The sequence below is a fragment of the Stenella coeruleoalba genome (genome assembly GCF_951394435.1).
Source record: "Stenella coeruleoalba genome assembly, chromosome: 20".
Classification (NCBI taxonomy): Eukaryota; Metazoa; Chordata; class Mammalia; order Artiodactyla; family Delphinidae; genus Stenella; species Stenella coeruleoalba.
The window spans coordinates 25005275-25028507 of record NC_137166.1 but is presented as its reverse complement, the minus strand read 5'-3'; the positions used below and the strand labels follow the sequence as shown (position 1 = coordinate 25028507).

The following is a 23233-nucleotide window of genomic DNA, read 5'->3' as shown; positions in this document are numbered from 1 at the left end:
CACTTTGAGAAGGATAGGTATTAGCTCTTCTAAATGTTTGATAGAATTTGCCTGTGAAGCCATCTGCTCCTGGGCTTTTGTTTGTTGGAAGATCTTTAATCACAGTGTCAATTTCAGTGCTTGTGATTGGTCTGTTCATATTTTCTCTTTCTTCCTGGTTCTGTCTCAGAAGGTTGTGCATTTCTAAGAATTTGTCCATTTCTTCCAGGTTGTGCATTTTGTTGGCATAGAGTTGCTTTTAGTAATCTCTCACGATCCTTTGTATTTCTTCAGTGTCAATTGTTACTTCTAATTCTGTTGATTTGAGTTTATCCCTTTTTTTCTTGATGAGTCTGGCTAATGGTTTATCAATTTTGTTTATCTTCTCAAAGAACCAGCTTTTAGTTTTATTGATCTTTGCTATTGTTGCCTTCATTCCTTTTTCATTTATTTCTGATCTGATCTTTATGATTTCCTTCCTTCTGCTAACTTTGGGATTTTTTTGTTGTTCTTTCTCTGATTGCTTTAGGTGTAATGTTAGGTTGTTTATTTGAGATGTTTCTTGTTTCTTAACATAGCATTGTATTGATATAAACTTCCCTTGCAGAACTGCTTTTGCTACATCCCATAGGTTGTGCATCGTCGTGTTTTCATTGTCATTTGTTTCTAGGAATTTTTTGATTTCCTCTTTGATGTCTTCAGTGATCTTTTGTTTATTAAGTAGTGTATTGTTTAGCCTCCATGTGTTTTTACGTTTTACAGATTTTTTCTTGTAATTGATACCTAGTCTCATAGTGTTGTGGTCGGAAAAGATACTTGATACGATATCAGTTTTCTTAAATTTACCAAGGCTTGATTTGTGACCCAAGATGTGATCTCTCCCAGAGAATGTTCCATGAGCACTTGAGAAGAATGTGTATTCTGTTGTTTTTGGATGGAATGTCCTATAAATATCAATTAAGTCCATTTTGTTTAATGTATCATTTAAAGCTTGTGTTTCCTTATTTATGTTCATTTTGGATTATCTGTCCATTGGTGAAAGTGGGGTGTTAAAGTCCCCTACTATGATTGTGCTACTGTCAATTTCCCCTTTTATGGCTGTTAGTATTTGCCTTATGTATTGAGGTGCTCCTATGTTGAGTGCATAAATATTTACAATTGTTATATCTTCTCCTTGGACTGATCCCTTGATCATTATGTAGTGTCCTTCTTTGTCTCTGGTAATAGTCTTTGTTTTAAAGTCTATTTTGTCTGATATGAGAATTGCTACTCCAGCTTTCTTTTGATTTCTATTTGCATGGAATATTTTTTTCCATCCCCTCACTTTCAATTTTTTTGTGTCCCTAGGACTGAAGTGGGTCTCTTGTAGACAGCATATATACGGGTCTTGTTTATGTATCCATTCAGCCAGTCTTTGTTTTTGGTTGGAGCATTTAATCCATTTACATTTAAGGTAATTATCGATATGTATGTTCCTATTCCCGTTTTCTTAATTGTTTTGGGTTTGTTATTGTAGGTCTTTTCCTTCTCTTGTGTTTCCTGCCTAGAGAAGTTCCTTTAGCATTTGTCGTAAAGCTGGTTTGGTGGTGAATTCTCTCAGCTTTTTCTTGTCTGTAAAGGTTTTAATTTCTCCATCAGATCAGAATGAGATCCTTGCTGGGTACAGTAATCTTGGTTGTAGGGTTTTCTCCTTCATCACTGTAAATATGTCCTGCCAGTCCCTTCTGGCTTGCAGAGTTTCTGCTGAAAGATCAGCTGTTAACCTTATGGGGATTCCCTTGTTTGTTATTTGTTGTTTTTCCCTTCCTGCTTTTAATATGTTTTCTTTGTATTTATTTTTTGACAGTTTGATTAATATGTGTCTTGGCGTGTTTCTCCTTGAATTTATCCTGTGTGGGACTCTCTGTGCTTCCTGCACTGATTAACTATTTCCTTTCCCATATTAAGGAAGTTTTCACCTATAATCTCTTCAAATATTTTCTCAGTCCCTTTCTTTCTCTCTTCTTCTTCTGGGACCCCTATAATTCGAATGTTGGTGTGTTTAATATTGTCCCAGCAGTCTGTGAGACTGTCCTCAATTCTTTTCATTCTTTTTTCTTTATTCTGCTCTGCAGTAGTTATTTCCACTATTTTATCTTCCAGGTCACTTATACATTCTTCTACCTCAGTTATTCTGCTATTGATACCTTCTAGAGAATTTTTAATTTCATTTATTTTGTTGTTCATTACTGTTTGTTTGCTCTTTAGTTCTTCTAGGTCCTTGTTAAACGTTTGTTGTATTTTCTCCATTCTATTTCCAAGATTTTGGATCATCTTTACTATCATTATTCTGAATTCTTTTTCAGGTAGACTGCCTATTTCCTCTTCATTTGTTACGTCTGGTGGGTTTTTGCCTTGCTCCTTCATCTGCTGTGAGTTTCTCTGTCTTCTCGTTTTGCTTAACTTACTGTGTTTGGGGTCTCCTTTTTGCAGGTGGCAGCTTCGTAGTTTCCCTTGTTTTTGTTGTCTGTCCCCAGTTCCTAAGTTTGGTTCAGTGGGTTGTGTAGGCTTCCTGGTGAAGCAGACTAGTGCCTGTGTTCTGGTGGATAAAGCTGGATCTTGTCTTTCAGGTGGGGAGGTCCACGTCTGGTTGTGTGTTTCAGGTGTCTGTGGCCTTTTTATGATTTTAGGCAGCCCCTCTGCTAATGGATGGGGTTGTGTTCCTGTCTTGCTAGTTGTTGGCATGTGGTGTCCAGCACTGGAGCTTGCTGATCGTTCAGTGGAGCTGGGTCTTGGCATTGAGATGCAGATCTCTAGGAAATTTTCCCTGTTTGATATTACATGGAGATGGTAGGTCTCTTGTGCACCAGTGTCCTGAACTTGGCTCTCCCACCTCAGAGGCACATCCCTGAGGCCTGGCTGGAGGACCAAGAGCCTGTCATCCACACTGCTCAGAATAAAGTGGAGGAAAAAAAGAAAGAAACAATATTAAATTTAATCAAATTAAATTAAAATGTTATTAAAATAATTATTAAAAAGTTTTTTAAATTAAAAAACAAAGAAAGAAAGAAGAGAGCAACCAAACCAAAAAACAAATCCACCAATGATAACAAGTGCTAAAAACTATCCAAAAAAAAAAAAAAGACACAGAACCCTAGGGCAAACGGTAAAAGCAAAGCTATACAGACAAAATCACACACAGAAGCATACACATACACACTCACAAAAAGAGAAAAAGGGAAATAATATATATATATATATCATTGCTCCCAAAAGTTCACCTCCTCAATTTGGGATGATCTGTTGTCTATTCAGGTATTCCACAGATGCAGGGTTCATCAAGTTGATTGTGGAGATTTAATCCACTGCTCCTGAGGCTGCTGGGAGAGATTTCCCTTTCTCTTCTTTGTTCGCACAGCTCCTGGGGTTCAGCTTTGGATTTGGACCTGCCTCTGCGTGTAGGTCGCCGGAGGGCGTCTGTTCTCTCAGACAGGACGGGGTTAAAGGAGCAGCTGATTCAGGGGCTCTGGTTCACTCAGGCCGGAAGGAGGGACGGGTATGGAATGCGCAGTGAGCCTGAGGCAGCAGAGGCCGGCGTAATGTTGCATCAGCCTGAGGGGTGCCGTGTGTTCTCCAGGAGAAGTTGTCCCTGGATCACAGGACCCTGGCAGTGCCTGGCTGCACAGGCTCCTGGGAGGGGAGTTATGGAGAGTGACCTATGCTTACACACAGGCTTCTTGGTGGCGGCAGCAGCAGCCTTAGCGTCTCATGCCCGTCTCTGGGGTCCGCACTGATTGCCTCAGCCACGCCCGTTTCTGGAGCTCCTTTAAGCGGTGCTCTTAATCCCCTTTCCTCATGTACCAGGAGACAAAGAGGCAAGAAAAAGTCTCTTGCCTCTTCGGCAGCTCCAGACTTTTTCCCGGACTCCCTCCCGGCTAGCCGTGGTGCAATAGCCCCTTCAGGCTGTGTTCATGCCGCCAACCACAGTCCTCTCCCTGGGATCCAACCGAAGCCCGAGGCGCAGCTCGCAGCCCCGCCTGCCCCGGTGGGTGAGCAGACAAGCCTCTCGGGCTGGTGAGTGCCGGTCGGCCCTGATCCTCTGTGCAGGAATCTCTCCGCTTTGCCCCCCGCACCCCTGTTCCTGCACTCTCTTCCGTGTCTCTGAAGCTTCCCCCCTCCGCCACCCACAGTCTCCACCCATGAAGGGGCTTCCTAGTGTGTGGAAACCTCTCCTCCTTCACAGCTCCCTCCCACTGGTACAGGTCCCATCCCTATTCTTTTGTCTCTTTTTTCTTGTGCCCTACCCATGTACATGGGGAGTTTCTTGCCTTTTGGGAGGTCTGAGTTCTGCCAGCGTTCAGTAGGTGTTCTGTACCAGTTGTTCCACATGTAGATATATTTCTGATGTATTTGTAGGCAGGAAGGTGATCACGTCTTACTCTTCCGCCATCTTGCTCCTCAGAGCATGATTCTTTTAATGTACTGTTGAATTTGGATTGCCCATATTTTGTTGAGAATTTTTGTGTTTATGTTCATCAGTGATATTGGCCTGTAATTTTTTTGTGTGTGGCATCTTTGTCTTGTTTTGGTATCAGGGTGATGGTGTCCTCATAGAGTGAGTTTGGGAGTGTTCCTTCCTCTACAATGTTTTGGAATTGTTTCAAAAGGATAGGTGTTAACTCTTCTCTAAATGTTTAATAGAATTCACCTGTGAAGCCATCTGGTCCTGGACTTCTGTTTATGGGAGTTTTTCAATCACAGTTTCAATTTCAGTACTTGTGATCTGTTCATATTTTCTATTTCTTCCTGGTTCAGTTTTGGGAGATTGTATCTTTCTGAGAATTTTTCCATTTCTTCTAGGTTGTCCATTTTATTGGCATATAGCTGCTTATAGTAGGCTCTTATGATCCTTTGTATTTCTGTGGTGTCCATTGTAACTTCTTTTTCATTCCTAATTTTATTGATTTGAGCCCTCTTCCTGTTTTTCCTTGGTGACTCTGGCTAAAGGTACATCAATTTTATCTTTTCAAAGAACCAGCTTTTAGTTTCCTTGATCATTTCTATTGTTTTCTTCATCTCTATTTCATTCATTTCCACTCTGAACTTTATGATTTCTTTCCTTCTAATTTTGGGTTTTGCTTGTTCATCTTTCTCTGGTTGCTTTAGGTGTAAAGTTAGATTGTTTATTTGGGATTTTTCTTGTTTCCTGAGATGAGATAGTATTGCTATAAACTTCCATCTTAGAACTTTTTTTCCTTTGTCCCACAGGTTTTGGATCATCATGCTTTCATTTTCATTTGTCTCTAGGTATTTTTTTGATTTCCTCTTTGATCTCCTCAGTGATCTCTTGGTTGTTTAGTAGCATATTGTTTATCCTCCAGGTGTACGTGTTTTTGCAGTATTTTTCTTGTAGTTGATTTCTAATCTTATAGTGTTGTGGTCAGAAAAGATGCTTGCTATGATTTCAATTTTCTTAAATTTACCAAGGGTCACTTTGTGGCCCAGCATGTGATCAATCCCAGGGAAAGTTCTGTGTGCACTTGAGAAGAATGACGTGTATTCTTCTATTTTTGGATGGAATGCTCTATAAATATTAAGTCCATCTGGTCTAATGTGCCATTTAAGGCTTGTGTTTCCTTATTAATTTTCTCTCTGGATGATCTGTCCATTGATGAAAGTTGGGTATTAAAGCCGCTTATTATTTCTCCCTTTATGGCTGTTAGTATTTGCCTTATATATTGAGGTGCTCCTATGTTGGGTACTTATATATTTACAATTGTTATATCTTCTTCTTGGACTGATCCTTTTATCATTATGTAGTGTCCTTCTTTGTCTCTTGTAATAGTCTTTGTTTTAAAGTCTATTTTGTCTGATATGAGAATTGCTACTCCATCTTTCTTTTGATTTCCATTTGCATGGAATACCTTTTTCCATCCCCTCACTTTCAGTCTGTATGAGTCCCTAGATCTGAAGTGGGTCTCTTGTAGACATCATATGTATGGGTCTTGTTTATGTATCCGTTCAGCCAGTCTGTGTCTTTTGGTTGGAGCATTTAATCCATTTACATTTAAGGTAATTATCAAGATGTATGTTCTTATTGCCATTTTGTTAATGGTTTTGGACTTGTTTTTGTAGGTCTTCCCTTTTTTTAAAAATATACAATACAGTATTATTAACTATAATCAGTATTGCTGTATACTACATCATCTCCATGACTTGTTTGGTTTTCCCTTCTTTCGTGATTTGATGACTAACTTTACTGGTGTGTTTGGATTCCTTATTCTTTGTGTGTGTGTCTACTGTAAACTTTCAGTTTATAGTTACCATGAGGTTTTGATATAGCAGTCTCAAATTATTCAAATGCATTGAATAAACCACAATTACTCAAATACAAACCCACTTTCTTATACCATTTTTGAGTTTTCCAGAGGATATTGAAGTTTGTCAGATATTGATCGGATCAATCAACTCCTTTCATATATTTATTATACTCTAATATACAAGCAGGCTTAGTCATCTGATGGCCAGTCCTCTGGTCTTCCGTTCCTGTAGATGCTATGGAGGCATCATGAATAGTTGTCACCATTCAGACTAGCTTCTTGTCTTTCCATATAAGAAGAATCACTTCTCCCTTCCATAAGAATGTCATTTCTCCCCTCCATAGATTTTCAGATTTCTCCTTTAATAGGTTTGGTATACCATGATTTTCTCTTATAGTCCCACACACTCTGGTTTTATTTTCCAACAATATTTCAGATGTGGTCACACCGTTGTAACAATTGTCTTTGTAAATATGGTGCCATGAACCAAGATTAGGACCAATAATATTGTTTCTTGCAGTTTCTTTCCTTCACCCATGTAAATTTCAAGGTTGCATAGATCCAGTTTCACTTTTGCTAACTGTCCGGACCAAAATTCCATATTTTGTAAGTTTTCCAGGATTATAGGTTTTGAATCTGAGTTGTCCTCTCCACTTTATCATTACCTCCTCAACTGATGATAGCTCTTACTTGGGTATATAGAGCAATTGAAATTTTGTAGAAAATAATCCAAAAGAGGTTTAACTTTTGAAATTCTATCTGCAGGAAGTGGAGTTTCCAAGTTATCATTAAAGTGAAGAAATGTCATTATTTATTTGATGCTTCTTCTTGTCATAATCTTTGGAAAGATGATAGGTGTTTAAAGTAAGGGATCAGTCAACCAATATTCTTTCCAGTGTGACTTTCTTATTTGTCCCATCAAAATTATCAATCCAAGAAACTTCTTCATGTCACTATTGGTTATATCAGTCCATTTTAAAGCCTTATCATTCTTTTACAATAATATTCATTGTAACACCCTGTCATTGAAAGTGACATCATGAGGATGTCCATGAGAAACCATCCTCTTCTTTTTCTTTGTTTTGCAAGCCCTAACCATCCTGTTGTTTTTCTTTGCTTTGCAAGCCCTAATTTAGTAGAAACAGTTTTTAATAATGAATTATACTAACTAAATTCTAGTTCTGTGTGCTCTTTGCTTTAATAAGTTTATTTTTCATTTGTCTACAGGAGATGGTACTCTACAAGCATCCCACACAGGGCCTTTACGGTAAGAACATTTACATTTTAAACATTATTAAGCACCTGCTAATGGCTAGATATGAGGAAGCAAGTTGTTAGATTGCAGAAATAAATAAAATATGGTCTCTGGCCTCAAGCTCACAGTCCAGTTTTACAATGCCTGTGAAAGTTGATTTAATATTTATAAGATGCTATGGAAAGTAAAGTATTATTATTTTCCATTATTTAGCTACTGTAATGATTCCTGTATATAAAGGTCAGATTTCCAATTACACACAATATTGGAAAGGCATAAAATCAGAAGATAAAAGACCAAGTTGAGAAAAGCTGAACGTTCTAAGAGCACTCATCTCTCTCAGGAAGTGGTATTAGATGGGGGACAAAAAGGCAAGGGACTTTCTCATTGACTGAAAGCAGTAATACAAATTAGTATCTGACCAGTGCTTTAAAGTTTATGAAGTGCAGTCACAATACTTAGACCCACTTTGAAGGGATGACATCTAAACTCTGGTATTGTGGAAAGTAAGAAAAGGTAGAGAAAGAAGAAGAAAATAAATTTGACCGAAGACAACTAAGTATAGAGAAGAGGTCAGGCCACCAACAAGTAAGAAATGAAAAGCAGACGCCAAATAAAGGCATCTTTGTTTTTTTCATAAGACAAACAGAATAAGAAAATAAAATAAATCTCCACCAGGTAAGACCAGTGTTCTCCCTTTATCAACCACCAATTACATCCTTGAGACAAGTCTGAATAATTGAGAATGTGAACATTAGTGAGATTGTGGTTACCACAACCATTGTAATATATCTGAATGTGCATCTCTTCATAAGAAAAACAGATTATTTATGTTTCTTCATATTTACTCTATGCCAAAAAGTGTTTTATGACTTTTAAATATAATAGCTCCTTTAATTCTTACAACCTTATGAATTATGACCTTTATCATCTGTGTCTTACAAATGATGATACTGGGTCACTAACAGGTTAAGTAACCTATTAAAACTTAAATGACTATTAAATGATATTAATTGTACTTCATTATAGATAATATGTGTACAATTTTTTTAAAAAATTCATTTATCTTGCTTTTAAAGAAAATGAACAGCTATTACCTTGCTTTTAAGGAAAATAAACAGCTATTTTCAAGTTTTAAGTTTCACTTATTGGACTACTCAGTGGTCTAGTATATATTTTTTTAAACCACTGGGTACTCAGTAATTATTTGATGAAAAATAAATGGCTTTTTCTGTACTGAGATTTCAGAAAGGCCTAAGATGTGAGCTCTGCATTTTTATGAGCTTCTAAAAGTTTCTGCCTTTTCCCACTGATGCCCCAAATTAAATATATCCAGTCAATCTGATTGAAATTCCCTTCTTCAAATTGAAATATTGTTTTTTAACTACTAACTCTGAAGAGGATGCCAACATTTTCAAGTCTTCTACCTGGAAATTCAATGCTATTTTGGGATCTCTTGCCTATTTATTACTACCTCTACTATTCCTTCTGCAATACTGGCCTCAGGAAGTAGACACCCTGACCTTAATCCCCTATTTCTGAGGCCAACTGGTGATGTAACAGGACCTGATACATGTGCAGGGGTCAGCAAGCATTTTCTGCAAAGAGCCAGTTGGTTTTAGGCTTTGCGTTATGGTGTCTTTGTCAGCCCTGCGACTTGGCCTTTGCATTGAATGTAGCTGTGGACAATACATAAACAAATGCCATGAGTATAATATTACAATAAAATTTTATTTACGGAAGCTGGCTGCCTGCAGATGTGGTCTGTGGGTTGTAATTTTCTGACCCCCTGAATGCAACTGCAACAGAGAGAGCTCACCTGCACCTACAATAATAGTAATTGAATTTGGGTTCTATGTCTTTTATCTTTTTTTGGGTAGGCGTCTGAGATATCTGAAAGCGCACTCATGCACTGACCTGGAGGTTAGTGAGATGTGGACGACTATGCTTTGGGGAAACCTATAAAGACTGGACAGATTTCAGGAGCAGAACTTGGGATGATGACATTCACTTCCTCTTTTGCTCAGTTTATTACTTCTTTAAGACTCTGAAGGTTGTGTAATTTTACGTAATTGGTGGATTTCTCCATATAGTTCAGCTTATTGGCCTTTAGGCACTAGCTAAAATTGCTTTAAAAGTGTAAATCTAAGAGTCTAGGAAAAGTGAGGATTCAGTTCATTGTATCTGCAGGAGCAAATAAAGGGAAAAATGGTGTCATGTAAAGATGCTGAGATGCTGATACTTGGTGTCAGACAATGATATATTACCGTATTCTGGATCAGTTAATTTCTCTGATCATCTTTCAACTATATTCTCAGGCTCTAGAGAAAATGGAGGTATACATGTGGTACATACTGGGTTAAATGGTCCTTACTCTTATTTCTTATAATCTGCCTTTATCAAGATTGACGAGGAGGCATTCCCGTTGCTTCAGCAAATCATGGAATGCCAAATCTGTGTTCACTCCCCCAAGTCCTCTTGTGATATGCTAGGCTATAATCATCTACCCCCTGGGCTATCATCATGTTGGTTAAAGATCTAATCCTCTTGTGACTAATCTCAGACTTCAGGCACCGTCAAGATATTTTGCCATCTAATTTGAGAATGCAGAGAAATTGTTCTGGGAAGAAAAGGCACAACAACTTAGGGTGCTATGAAATCACTATTCCTTTTGAGTTATTTTGCTTCAGAAACTAAGATCAGTCTATCACTCCATCATTAAGAAGAAACATGTTTTTCAAAGCATCAAACATAATATTAAGCCCTAGTTATAAAGTGTTGAATAGAAGAGACATTACTATACTGTCTTAAAACTCGAGGGCCAGTGAGGAAGAAAAAAATATCTTACCTTGCTATGAACATATCTGAACCACGCCCACTGCCTTGTTTGTTTATTGCAGTGGATGATACCGCATGTCAGGAGGCTTCCCTGAGGAATGATGTTTAATCCAAGACCTGAAAGAGGAGTGGGGATCACCAGACAACGAAAAGGCAAGAACATTCTAATCAAATTCAATAGCACAGGTCAAGTTCTTGAGATGTGAGAGACAGAGACAGGGATGTAGAGATACAGAAGGAAGAGGAGAGGATGGGAGGGAACAGGAGAGGTGTTACAAGAAATGAGAGGTACAGTGAGACTGGAGGAGAAAGTCACATGGATGTTCTCAAAGATGAAAAGATGAGGCTACAGAGATGGGCAGGTGGAGATCATCCAAGGTCTCGTAGCCACTTATTATAGAGGCTAAAAAAGGTGCCACTGAAGAGTCTGAGCAGGAGAATGACAAACAGAATTGCATTTTGAAGTAATTATTGTGACTGGTATTTAGATAAAGGTGTGGACGAATAAAGACTGAAAGGAAGAAAAACAGCTTAAGGGCTCCATAGTATTTCTGGTAAAAATAGGTGAAGTGTTAAGAGAAGCAGATATATACGTTTCAGGGTTTTAGCCATAGGTCGTTGCTGGCAAAGCTGGACACTGATAACATTTTCACTCCCCTACTGGGGCATTTCTCATCCATGGAAGGTTTCTCCTTTCCTCCTCCCTTCTAGGGTTAGGGTAACAAGAGGGCAACGTCAGAATTTGGGGGATGAAAGATTTTGATGTTACTCTCACATCACCTCCCAATACAGAATACCGTATATAACAGGACACACTAAGATGAAAATGCATTCACTAGTAAATGGTATGGAAATAAAATAGTTTTTCAAGCTTGAGTACACAATGGATCACCTGGGCACCTAAAAGACCTGATGCCTGGGACCTACTCTCAGAGATTCTGATTTAGTTGCTTTGAGGACACAGCCTGGAGGACAGGTTTTTTTCTTTTTTCCCCCCTCCAGATCCTCCAGGGTGATTCTTACGTTCATCCAAAGAGCTAGAATTCCTAGAGTGAAGGACAGGTGGAGAACCACTGCTCTGTCATCACACTTCTTTCTTCTTTCCTATTTTTTCATGCCCAGTTCCCCTACCCAGCAAGGCTGTGGCCAATTTCTATTCTAAACCAACTTCAAAATGATCTCTTTTTGGCTTTTTCTCCATGTTAAGGCTTGAGTTCTTCCAGCTACATTAGCATTTTTAAATTCCGGTATAAACATAAAGTTTACCTTAAGTCATTTTTAAACTGCATAATTCAGTGGCCTTTAGTACATTCACAATGCTGTGCATCCATCATCAGTATTGTTGTTAGAGGGCCTTTTGGAGCAAGGCAACAGAAGACAGATTTTGGGAAGAGTAGACCCACCTTAACATTAAGTCTATGAGCATGTGTAGGCTACTTCTTTTAGACTGACCTTGGCCTCTTCGAATTTGAAAACGATGACCTGAAGCACGTATGTCTGCTCTGCCATTCTTTTAGCGATGAAGACCACCACAACCATGCTTGTTATAAGTATGAAATATCTTTGCAACACATGCAGAAGTGTACTTAGAAACGTTTACTCTGTATCAAATGAATGACCATATCTTCTCATATTTAAATTCCACTGTCACAGGTTGGTTTCTCCAGAAGCAGATGCTGAGATGGAGACTGGTGTGAAAGATGTATACTACAAATCAAAACCTGTAAAAGGAAGGAAGAGGATTGAACAAGGGAGAGATTAAATGTGATTCGCTCTTGGCAAAATCTTGGCCAATTCTTGTGGGGAACCCTGGGACAAATAGTGAGTGTTGCCCATCATGAGTGACTTTTGCTTGGACAAAGTGACTGGGCATTTCCAAGATCTTCCTCCAAGAAGTCTTGCCTTATCTATGAGAGACTTATTCTTTCTTCTGGTGACGTACTGTAAGGTTCTGAAGGTGACCAACTGCGAGGCATCTTAATTTTCCTTATGTTATTAATCACAGGCCAACTCATGAGGCAATTCTACTCTTTCATCCTGTGTCCCTGCCAAAGATCATTGATGTGATCAATGTGATCTTTTGTGCTGTCTCACAGTTCAGTGCACGCTTCCAAACAAGCAGCTCCAGGCCATCTCAAATGCATGTAGATTAAGACACAATCGCCTTCCCTTGCAAACAGAAGTGCTCAAAAGTTGTTTATTAAAACAGGGCTTCCCTGGTGGCACAGTGGTTGAGAGTCCGCCTGCCAATGCGGGGGACACAGGTTCGTGCCCCGGTCTGGGAAGATCTCACATGCCGCGGAGCGGCTGGGCCCATGAGCCATGGCCTCTGAGCCTGCGTGTCCGGAGCCTGTGCTCCGCAACAGGAGAGGCCACAACAGTGAGAGGCCCGCATACCGAAAAAAAAAAAAAAGAATTAAAACATAATATCTCACTCTTCATTATCTGTCTACATACTCAAACATATCTTTTATCCTAAAGTAATGATACTCTAAGTTCTTCTAAACCTACATAGTGAGCTCCTTCAGGGAAGATACCATGGGTTTTCTGTCTTTGTATCCCTGGTACCTAATAGTGGTAATAATAGTAATAAGTTTATATTTCCAGCCACTGTTTGCATGTACTACCCTTTTTTAAAATTACTTAAAACAGTTCCATGAGGTATATAGAATTATTTACAGATTAGATAATTGGAGAGAAACATACATTTTTGTAAGATTCATAAGTTAGTTATAATAAAAACTACAAAAAACTATTGTAGGACAATAGTTAGGACAAAAAACTATTGGCTCCAAAGTTCACACTTCCTGTTGCTCTTCAATAGTGCTCACTGGATTTTGGATAGTTAGGAGGAAAAGAGGAAGGGAAGGCAGAAAGGAGACAGAGATCAACCGGACAGAGAGAATACACACATCTTGGTAAATATGTCACAGTAAAATTTTGAATAAAAACAACAGTTGTATGAATAACTAGGGGCCACTTTCAAAATGATGCAGAATGTGTGTTACTGCAAAAGAAAGCAAAAGGTACTTTGTAATACCAGAACAGAAGACAGCCAATTGGAGTTTTGATTGTATACAAAAAATAAAAAGACAAACAAGGCAGAGATCTGAGAACTGGAGTGGAATGGGTCTGCGGTTTGAAATCAGGCAACAGGGTTTTGAACTTTATCTATTCTAGGGAGGCAGTGAGGGCACCTCCTAAGGAAGGCGGCACTATGGAAGAGAGAGAATTCAGCATTTGATAAAGCAAATTCTGAAATTTCTTCTACTCATGTTATCATTCACCGCTGAGGACTTTGGTCTTATCTCTTTGAAAACATAAAAGAAGCCTAATTCATTTTAAAAGCAATGTTCTATTTGTCCCTCTGCAGTCCACTCAATGAGTTAATGTATTTAGAAAGCTTTTATCATGGAGACAGCTTGGTTTCTCCCTTCCTCATACTAAGTAAATTTCAGTGAATTAAATGACAGAAAGCCATCTGCTTTCTATAAATAAGCTCCCCTAATACCTGGCAAATCTTAAAAGTCAAGCTGACAACGAATCTCAGCATGATCAATGATCCAGACTGTATAATTCATCTTCTGCTGAGGGATACTGGTCTTGTTGTGGTCAACAGGAAGAGGATATGTCCATGTTTCTGACTTGGAGGTCAACGTTTTATAGGAAATTCAATTTTACTCCGATAATCATTGCACATGCTGTTCCAACTGTCAGGATTAAGTATCTTCTGCTACATTTTGAGACAACCTACGCATCCTTAAATAGTCATCTCAAATGCATCTTCCTCATGACAGCTGCTCTAATTCATTTGTAAACAATTTATTATTTTCATCATTATTTTCACAATAATAAACTTATTGGTAGTAATCATAATTATCATTTAATTATTAAGCAATTAATATGGGCTAGCCATTTACATGCATCGTTTACATTAATTTCTCATGATAACTCCTGGAGATAAATACAAATATCACCTTAATTAACTGTATGAGGAAATAGGGCAAAGAACAGTTTAAAAATTCCCCCAAACAGATATTTAATGACGGAACAAAGTGTGGGACCAGAGCAACATGAAATCAAAAGTATTTGTGTTAATCACTATGCCATGAGCATGCAAGTACAGCACTTTCCTAATTATAGTATTTATATTTATGTATATATCCATCTACCCCAATAAAATAGAAATGCCTTGAGTGGTGAGACCATGTATCATTCATTTTTGTTTTAGCATCCTTTACAATAATGAGTGGCCTATAGAAGATATTCAATTAAACTTTTCTAAGCCTCTTTTCCAGTTTACAGGTGAGAGACTAGTAATAACAGGCACATTACAATTTGTTAAGAGGGTTCTATTAATTATCATATTAAGATTTTAAGAGTTGTTCCTGTCATATAAGAAGTTTGTAATAAATAGTAACTACACAAAGGAGGTTGGGACTAAGTCTCAGTAGAAATGTGTGAGATCTTTCTGATAAGATGATAACTTCTGGATAGTTAGAAGAAACGTTTATTTGTGCTACCACTCCTAAGAATATTTGCCTGGAGAACTGACAGAATCTTCTGTTTGGACTAACTTGTACATTGGGTAGTGGTTCAGTAAAAAAAAAAAAAAAAATCCCAAAAAAGAGGATTCCTAGAAAGTTTGTGTTCTACATGACAACATACATCATAGGTATCATGGGCAAGGCAGCAGCAGTCTGGAGCTTTGCTGCCTGTGTCCTGAGAAGTCATGTGTATCTGTTCTTCTCTCCTCCATAGGCTTAAGTTTGTGACTGTGTCTGTGGCTATGACCTGTCCCTATTGCTTTTCTCTTTAACAAATATTTATTGAGTTTCTCCTCCACGCTAGGAGCTGCCAGGCACTAGATATACTGTGGTAAGAAACAGGAAGAGCCCAGCCCTCACGAAGATTACAACCAGCTGTTACCTTTCATGGACTCTCCTTTTTATGTTTTGGTTTGTCTCTGTCCTTAGTAAGGATGTTATATAAAAACTGTATATTCTAGGTGGACTTGGTTTAGTAACCATAAATCCAAACCTTTCTGGGCAGTGCCTTGATTTCCTAACATCAACAATTGATCATATAATTTCTAAAAATGTTTTAGAAATTCCAGTACTACTCTCTCCTTTTACATGTGGAAACACAAGTTGTTAGTTTCTGATTTGGTATTTGTAGTCTTTGTTGGGATGGGTCAATTGCAAGGTCTTTACAATGAATGAAACCAGAAGAAGGCGAAGTGAACAGTAGCATTCAGGAGGCCAAAATAGTGTGTGATCAAAGATACTAGGAGAGCATTTTCAGACATAAAACACAAGGCAAGGAGCTCAACCCTCCTATATGCCTAAGGAAGACACAGTGCCTCAGTCACTTAGTGCAAAATATTCCACTGATATATTGTTTCTGGTCTTTCATATATAATTCACTTCCATACTCTATGGTAAATTGCTATATATTAAGAATGTTATTCAGAAATAAAAAAGAGAGAGAGGGAGAGAGAGAGAAAGAGACCTGAATTGAGTAGGAGTAGAGAAGACCAAGAATAGAAACTGTGGTTCAGACACATAGGGAAAAAAGCCTAAGTTTAATTCCATTTTATTCATAAAACATTATGAATCTAGATCAACAGAATTCATTGAGTTGGATGTTGTGGATTAAGATGGTGGAACAGAAGGTCATGGAGTTCACCTCCTCCCACAAATACAACAAAAACACATCTACATGTGGAACAATTCTCACAGGATACCTACTGAACACTGGCAGAAGATCTCATACAACCAAAACTGCAAGAAAGATGATTAACATGTAACTGGGTAGGAAGAAAGAAAAAAGGAATTGGTAAGGGACCTGTGCCCCTGTGAGGTAGCTGTGAAAGAGGAAATGTTCCCTCACCCTGGGAACTGCCTTGATCAGCTGGGGATCAGCCAGGACAGAAAGGTAGCTTCAGAAGCTTGGAGGTGAGTGCAGCAGCCAGCTTGCAGCAGGCATAACAAAGAGACACCAGGATAGATGGTCCTAGCCACCTCGCTGTACTCCCCAGCCTGAGATGCGTGTCTGCTTGTATAGGGGGGCTGGGTGCTGAAACTCAGGCTTCAGTGGATGGAGTTGGGTAGAGGACTGGGGCTGATTGTGCACAGACAGCCTGAAGGTGCTGGAGTATGGCCCAGGCCACAATTGGGGGTGTACATAGGACAGAGCCCCAGTCCACCATAGAAGCCACATTGTTAACACCTGTGTGATGGAAGAGGTGGGGCCCCACCATAGCAGCCTCATTTTCCCCATGCTCACAGTGGGTGCCAATCTGCCACTACAGACAACAGCCAGCTGTTGCGCATACACGGAAGCAGGGCTGAAATCCAAGCAAATCCCCATGGACTGTGCAACCACAGAAGCCAGGCTGAAATCTGAGCCCTGTTCAGTGGCTTTGTGACTTTGGTGGATTTAATCCACTTTGTGAGCTCAGTGCCTGCGGCACATCTGAGCAGATTACTAGTGCTCCTGTGGCTGGGGCAGGTCCAGAGTCAGCAGCTGCAGGCTTGGTGGGTACATGCACCAGGAGGCATGTCCTGAGTCTGGGCTGATTCCATAGCTCCCATGGTAGGTCCAAGTGTGCAAATATGCATGACTATGGTGGGTTCCGGTGCCTGACTTTGGTGTATCTGTGCTAGTGGCTTTGTGAGTACAGCATCTAAGGGACACCCAGGCCCATTGCCTCATCCACCATGGCTGAGGCAGGGCACAGGGCAGTGCCAACAACAGTGTAGTTTGTGAGCCCACACAATGGGTGCCAGATGACACCACAGAAAGCACTAACTGGTGGACAGCATCTGGAGAGGAATAGTCAGTGGCTCCTCTCTCAGTGGGAGAGGTCCAGTCCTGCTTACACCACACCACAGCTCAGAAACAGATCTGAAGGCTTCTACTGCAAAAACTGGAGAGTAGACCCTGCCCCCAACAGGGTTGTGACAGCCACAGAACAAAGAAGAAGTGCTGCTCAACATCTAGTGCAGGCTCTGGTCACCACAACACCAACCACACCCCCTATCAAAGGGATAATAGCCAGCACACATTGAGGAAAAATGTGATCCATACTAAAAACAGCCCTCACACAAAAAATGACTCACACAGGCTACATAGGGACATTCCCACATACAACAGCCCTTCAAGACCACAGTAGATAACAGTTTCTCAAAAATTCAGAGTCAGAGAAATTGCAGCTCTATTTAAAATAGCCCAGAGATGGAAACAACCTAAGTGTCCATCATTTGATGAATGAATAAAGAAGATGTGGCACATATATACAATGGAATATTACTCAGCCATAAAAAGAAACAAAACTGAGCTATATGTAATGAGGTGGATGGACCTAGAGTCTGTCATACAGAGTGAAGTAAGTCAGAAAGAGAAAAACAAATACTGTATGCTAACACATATATATGGACTTTAAGAGAAAATAAAATGTCATGAAGAACCTAGGGGTAAGACAGGAATAAAGACACAGACCTACTAGAGAATGGATTTGAGGATATGGGGAGGGGAAAGGGTAAGCTGTGATGGAGCGAGAGAGTGGCATGGACATATATACACTACCAAGAGTAAAACAGATAGCTAGTGGGAAGCAGCCGCATGGCACAGGGAGATCAGCTCGGTTCTTTGTGACCACCTAGAGGGGTGGGATAGGGAGGGTGGGAGGGAGGGAGATGCCAGAGGGAAGAGATATGGGAACATATGTATATGTATAACTGATTCACTTTGTTATAAAGCTGAAACTAACACACCATTGTAAAGCAATTATACTCCAATAAAGATGTAAAAAAATAAAATGAAGAAGCAGAGGAACCACTCCCAATTAAAACACCAACAGAAATCCCCTTAAAGAACAAACAATGAAAGACCTCTCCTGTCTACTAGGTCCCAAATTGAAAAAGGAGGTAATAAAAATACTGAAGGAATTAAGAAAGACTATGGATAGAAATGCAGATCACTGTAACAAGGAACTAGGAATTATAAAGAGGAGCCAATTAAAATTAGAAAATTCATTTGCCGAGATGAAAGCTGAGCTAAAAGCAATAAATAGCAAAATAAATAATACAGAAGAATGAATAAATGATCTGGAAGATAGAAGAATGGAAATCACCGAATCAGAACAGCAGACAGGGGGCTTCCGGGAAGATGGCGGAAGAGTAAGACGTGGAGATCACCTTCCTCCCCACAGATACACCAGAAATACATCTACACGTGGAACAGCTCCTACAGAACACCTACTGAACGCTGGCAGAAGACCTCAGACCTCCCAAAAGACAAGAAAACACCCCCACGTACCTGGGGAGGGCAAAAGAAAAAAGAATAAACAGAGACAAAAGGATAGGGACGGGACCTGCACCAGTGGGAGGGAGCTGTGAAGGAGGAAAGGTTTCCACACACTAGGAAGCCCCTTTGTGGGCAGAGACTGCGGGTGGCAGAGGAGGAAGCTTCGGAGCCGCAGAGGAGAGCATAGCAACAGGGGTGCGGGGGGCAAAGCGGAGAGATTCCCGCACAAGGGATCGGTGCTGAATGGCACTCACCAGCCCGAGAGGCTTGTCTGCTCCCCCGCCGCGGCGGGTGGGGCTGGGAGCTGAGGCTCAGGCTTTGGTCAGATCCCAGGGAGAGGACTAGGGTTGACCACGTGAACTCAGCCTGCAGGGGGTTAGTGTGTCACGGCTGGCTGGGAGGGAGTCTGGGGAAAAGTCTGGACCTGCCGAAGAGGCAAGAGACTTTTTCTTCCCTCTTTGTTTCCTGGTGCGCGAGGAGAGAGGATTAAGAACACTGCTTAAAGGAGCTCCAGAGACGGGCGCGAGCCGCGGCTAAAAGCGCAGACCCCAGAGACAGGCATAAGACGCTAAGGCTGTTGCTGCCACCACCATGAAGCCTGTGTGCGAGCACAGGTCACTATTAACACCCCCCTTCTGGGGAGCCTGTGCAGCCACTGCCAGGATCCCGTGATCCAAGGACAACTCGCCCGGAAGAACGCACGGCGTGCTCAGGTTGGTGCAACGTCATGCTGGCCTCTGCGGCCACAGGCTCGCCCCGCACTCTGTACCCCTCCCTCTCCCTGGCCTGAGTGCGCCAGAGCCCCCGAAACAGGTGCTCCTTTAACCCCATCCTGTCTGAGCGAAGAACAGACGCCCTCCGGCGACCTACAAGCAGAGGTGGGGCCAAATCCAAAGCTGAGCCCCTGGGAGCTGTGAGAACAAAGAAGAGACAGGGAAATCTCTCCCAGCAGCCTCAGAAACAGCGGATTAAAGCTCCACAATCAACTTGATGTACCCTGCATCTGTGGAATACCTGAATAGACAACGAATCATCCCAAACTGAGGAGATGGACTTTGAGAGCAAGATTTATGATTTTTACCAATTTTCCTCTTTTTGTGAGTGTGTATGTGTATGCTTCTGTGTGACATTTTGTCTGTATAGCTTTGCTTCCACCATTTGTCCTATGGTTCTATCCATCCGTTTTTTTTCCTCAATAATTATTTTTTTATTTTAATAACTATTATATTTTATCTTACTTTATTTTTACTTTATCTTCTTTCTTTTTTTCTTCCATACCTTCTTCCTCCTTCTTTCCTTGCTCCCTCCCTTCTTTCTTCCTTCCTTCCTTCCTTCCTTTCTTTTTCCACTAATTCTTTCTTTCTACTTCTTTTCCCTTTTATTCTGAGCCGTGTGGATAAAAGGCTCTTGGTGCTGCAGCCAGGAGTCAGAGCTGTGCCTCTGAGGTGGGAGAGCCAACTTCAGGACACTGGTCCACAAGAGACATCCCAACTCCACATAATATCAAATGGCAAAAATCTCCCAGATATCTCCATCTCAACACGAGCACCCAGCTTCACTCAACGACCAGCAAGCTACAGTGCTGGACATCCTATGCCGAACAACTAGCAAGACAGGAACACAACCCTACCCATTAAATGCAGAGAGGCTGCCTAAAATCATAATAACGCCACAGACACCCCAAAACACACCACCAGACGTGGACCTGCCCACCAGAAAGACAAGATCCAGCCTCATCCACCAGAACACAGGCACTAGTCTCCTCCACCAGGAAGCCTACACAACCCACTGAACCAACCTTAGCCACCTGGGGACAGACCAAAAACAACGGGAACTATGAACCTGTAGCCTGCAAAAAGGAGACCCCAAACACAGTAAGATATGCAAAATGAGAAGACAGAAAAACACACAGCAGATGAAGGAGCAAGATAAAAACCCACCAGACCTAACAAGTGAAGAGCAAATAGGCAGTCTACCTGAATAAAAATTCAGAATAATGATAGTACAGATGATCCAAAATCTTGGAAATAGAATAGACAAAATGCAAGAAACATTTAACAAGGAACTAGAAGAACTGAAGATGAAACAAACGATGAACAACACAATAAATGAAATGAAAAATACTCTAGATGGGATCAATAGCAGAATAACTGAGGCAGAAGAACGGATAAGTGACCTGGAAGAAAAAAAAGAATGAAAAGAACTGAGGACAGTCTCACAGACATCTGGGACAGCATTAAACGCACCAACATTCGAATTATAGGGGTTCCAGAAGAAGAAGAGAAAAAGAAAGGGACTGAGAAAATATTTGAAGAGATTATAGTTGAACACTTCCCTAATATGGGAAAGGAAATAGTTAATCAAGTCCAGGAAGCACAGAAAGTCCCATACAGGATAAATCAAAGGAGAAATATGCCAAGACACATATTAATCAAACTGTCAAATATTAAATATAAAGAAAACATATTAAAGCAGCCAGGGAAAAACAACAAATAACACACAAGGGATTCCCCATAAGGTTAACACCTGATCTTTCAGCAGAAACTCTGCAAGCCAGAAGGGACTGGCAGGACATATTTCAAGTGATGAAGGAGAAAAACCTGCAACCAAGATTACTCTACCCAGCAAGGATCTCATTCAGATTTGATGAAGAAATTAAAACCTTTACAGACAAGCAAAAACTGAGAGAGTTCAGCACCACCAAACCAGCTCTACAACAAATGCTAAAGGAACTTCTTTAGGCAAGAAACACAAGAGAAGGAAAAGACCTACAATAACAAACCCAAAACAATTTAAAAACTGGGAATAGGAACATACATATCGATAATTACCTTAAATGTAAATGGACTAAATGCTCCCACCAAAAGACACAGACTGGCTGAATGGATACAAAAACAAGACCCATATAATAGCTGTCTACAAGAGACCCATTTCAGACCTAGAGACACATACGACTGAAAGTAAGGGGATGGCAAAAGATACTTCATGCAAATGGAAACCAAAAGAAAGCTGGAGTACCAATTCTCATATCAGACAAAATAGACTTAAAAATAAAGACTATTAGAAGAGACAAAGGACACTACATAATGATCAAGGGATCGATCCAAGAAGAAGATATAACGATTGTAAATATTTATGCACCCAACATAGGAGCACCTCAATACATAAGGCAAATGCTAACAGCCATAAAAGGGGAAATCGACAGTAACACATTCATAATAGGGGACACTAACACCCCACTTTCACCAATAGACAGATCATCCAAAATGAAAATAAATAAGGAAACACAAGCTTGAAATGATACATTATACAAGATGGACTTAATTGGTATTTTTAGAACATTCCATCCAAAAACAACAGAATACACATTTTTCTCCAGTGCTCATGGAACATTCTCCAGGATAGATCATATCTTGGGTCACAAATCAAGCCTTGGTAAATTTAAGAAAATTGAAATCGTATCAAGTATCTTTTCTGACCACAACGCTATGAGACTAGATAACAATTACAGGAAACGATCTGTAAAAAATACAAACACATGGAGGCTAAACAATACACTACTTAATAACCAAGTGATCACTGAAGAAATCAAAGAGGAAATCAAAAAATACCTAGAAACAAATGACAATGGAGACACGACGACCCAAAATATATGGGATGCAGCACAAGCAGTTCTAAAAGGGAAGTTTATAGCAATACAATCCTACCTCAAGAAGCAAGAAACATCTCAAATAAACAACCTAACCTTGCACCTAAAGCAATTAGAGAAAGAAGAAACAAAAAAACCCCAAAGTTAGCAGAAGAAATCATAAACATCAAAACAGAAATAAATGAAAAAGAAATGAAGGAAACAATAGCAAAGATCAATAAAACTAAAAGCTGGTTCTTTGAGAAGATAAACAAAATAGATAAACCATTAGCCAGACTCATCAAGAAAAAAAGGGAGAAGACTCGAATAGAATTAGAAATGAAAAAGGAGAAGTAACAACTGACACTGCAGAAATAAAAAAGATCATGAGAGATTACTACAAGCAACTCTATGCCAATAAAATGGACAACCTGGGAGAAATGGACAATTTCTTAGAAATGCACAACCTGCCAAGACTGAACCAGGAAGAAATAGAAAATATGAACAGACCAATCACAAGCACCGAAATTGAAACTGTGATTAAAAATCTTCTAACAAACAAAAGCCCAGGACCAGATGGCTTCACAGGCAAATTCTATCAACCTTTAGAGAAGAGCTAACACCAACCTTCTCAAACTCTTCCAAAATATAGCAGAGGGAGGAACACTCCCAAACTCATTCTACGAGGCCACCATCACCTCTATACCAAAACCAGACAAGGATGTCACAAAGAAAGAAAAAAACAGGCCAATATCACTGATGAACATAGATGCAAAAATCCTCAACAAAATACTAGCAAACAGAATCCAACAGCACATTAAAAGCATCATATACCATGATCAAGTGGGGTTCATTCCAGGAATGCAAGGATTCTTCAATATACGCAAATCAATCAATGTGATACACCATATTAACAAATTGAAG

At 40.0% G+C, this 23233-nt stretch overlaps 1 protein-coding gene and 1 long non-coding RNA gene across 7 annotated transcripts in view; one reads left to right on the top strand and one right to left on the bottom strand.

Annotated features, from left to right (window-relative positions):
- Positions 1-10518, top strand: part of LOC307178258 (uncharacterized protein) — a 1492981-nt gene extending 1482463 nt beyond the window's left edge. For all 6 annotated transcript variants that reach the window (XR_013825157.1, XR_013825158.1, XR_013825159.1 and 3 more), the window contains 2 exons: positions 7506-7545; positions 10434-10518. The gene's annotated coding sequence lies outside the window, so the exon portion shown is untranslated. The remainder of the gene's footprint in view (positions 1-7505; positions 7546-10433) is intronic.
- Positions 10519-10854: 336 nt separating this feature from the next.
- The window catches only part of LOC307179401, an 83402-nt gene continuing 71023 nt past the window's right edge, over positions 10855-23233 (bottom strand). Inside the window, exon 3 of the long non-coding RNA XR_013825378.1 lies at positions 10855-12092. This is a non-coding gene — a long non-coding RNA (uncharacterized lncRNA). The remainder of the gene's footprint in view (positions 12093-23233) is intronic.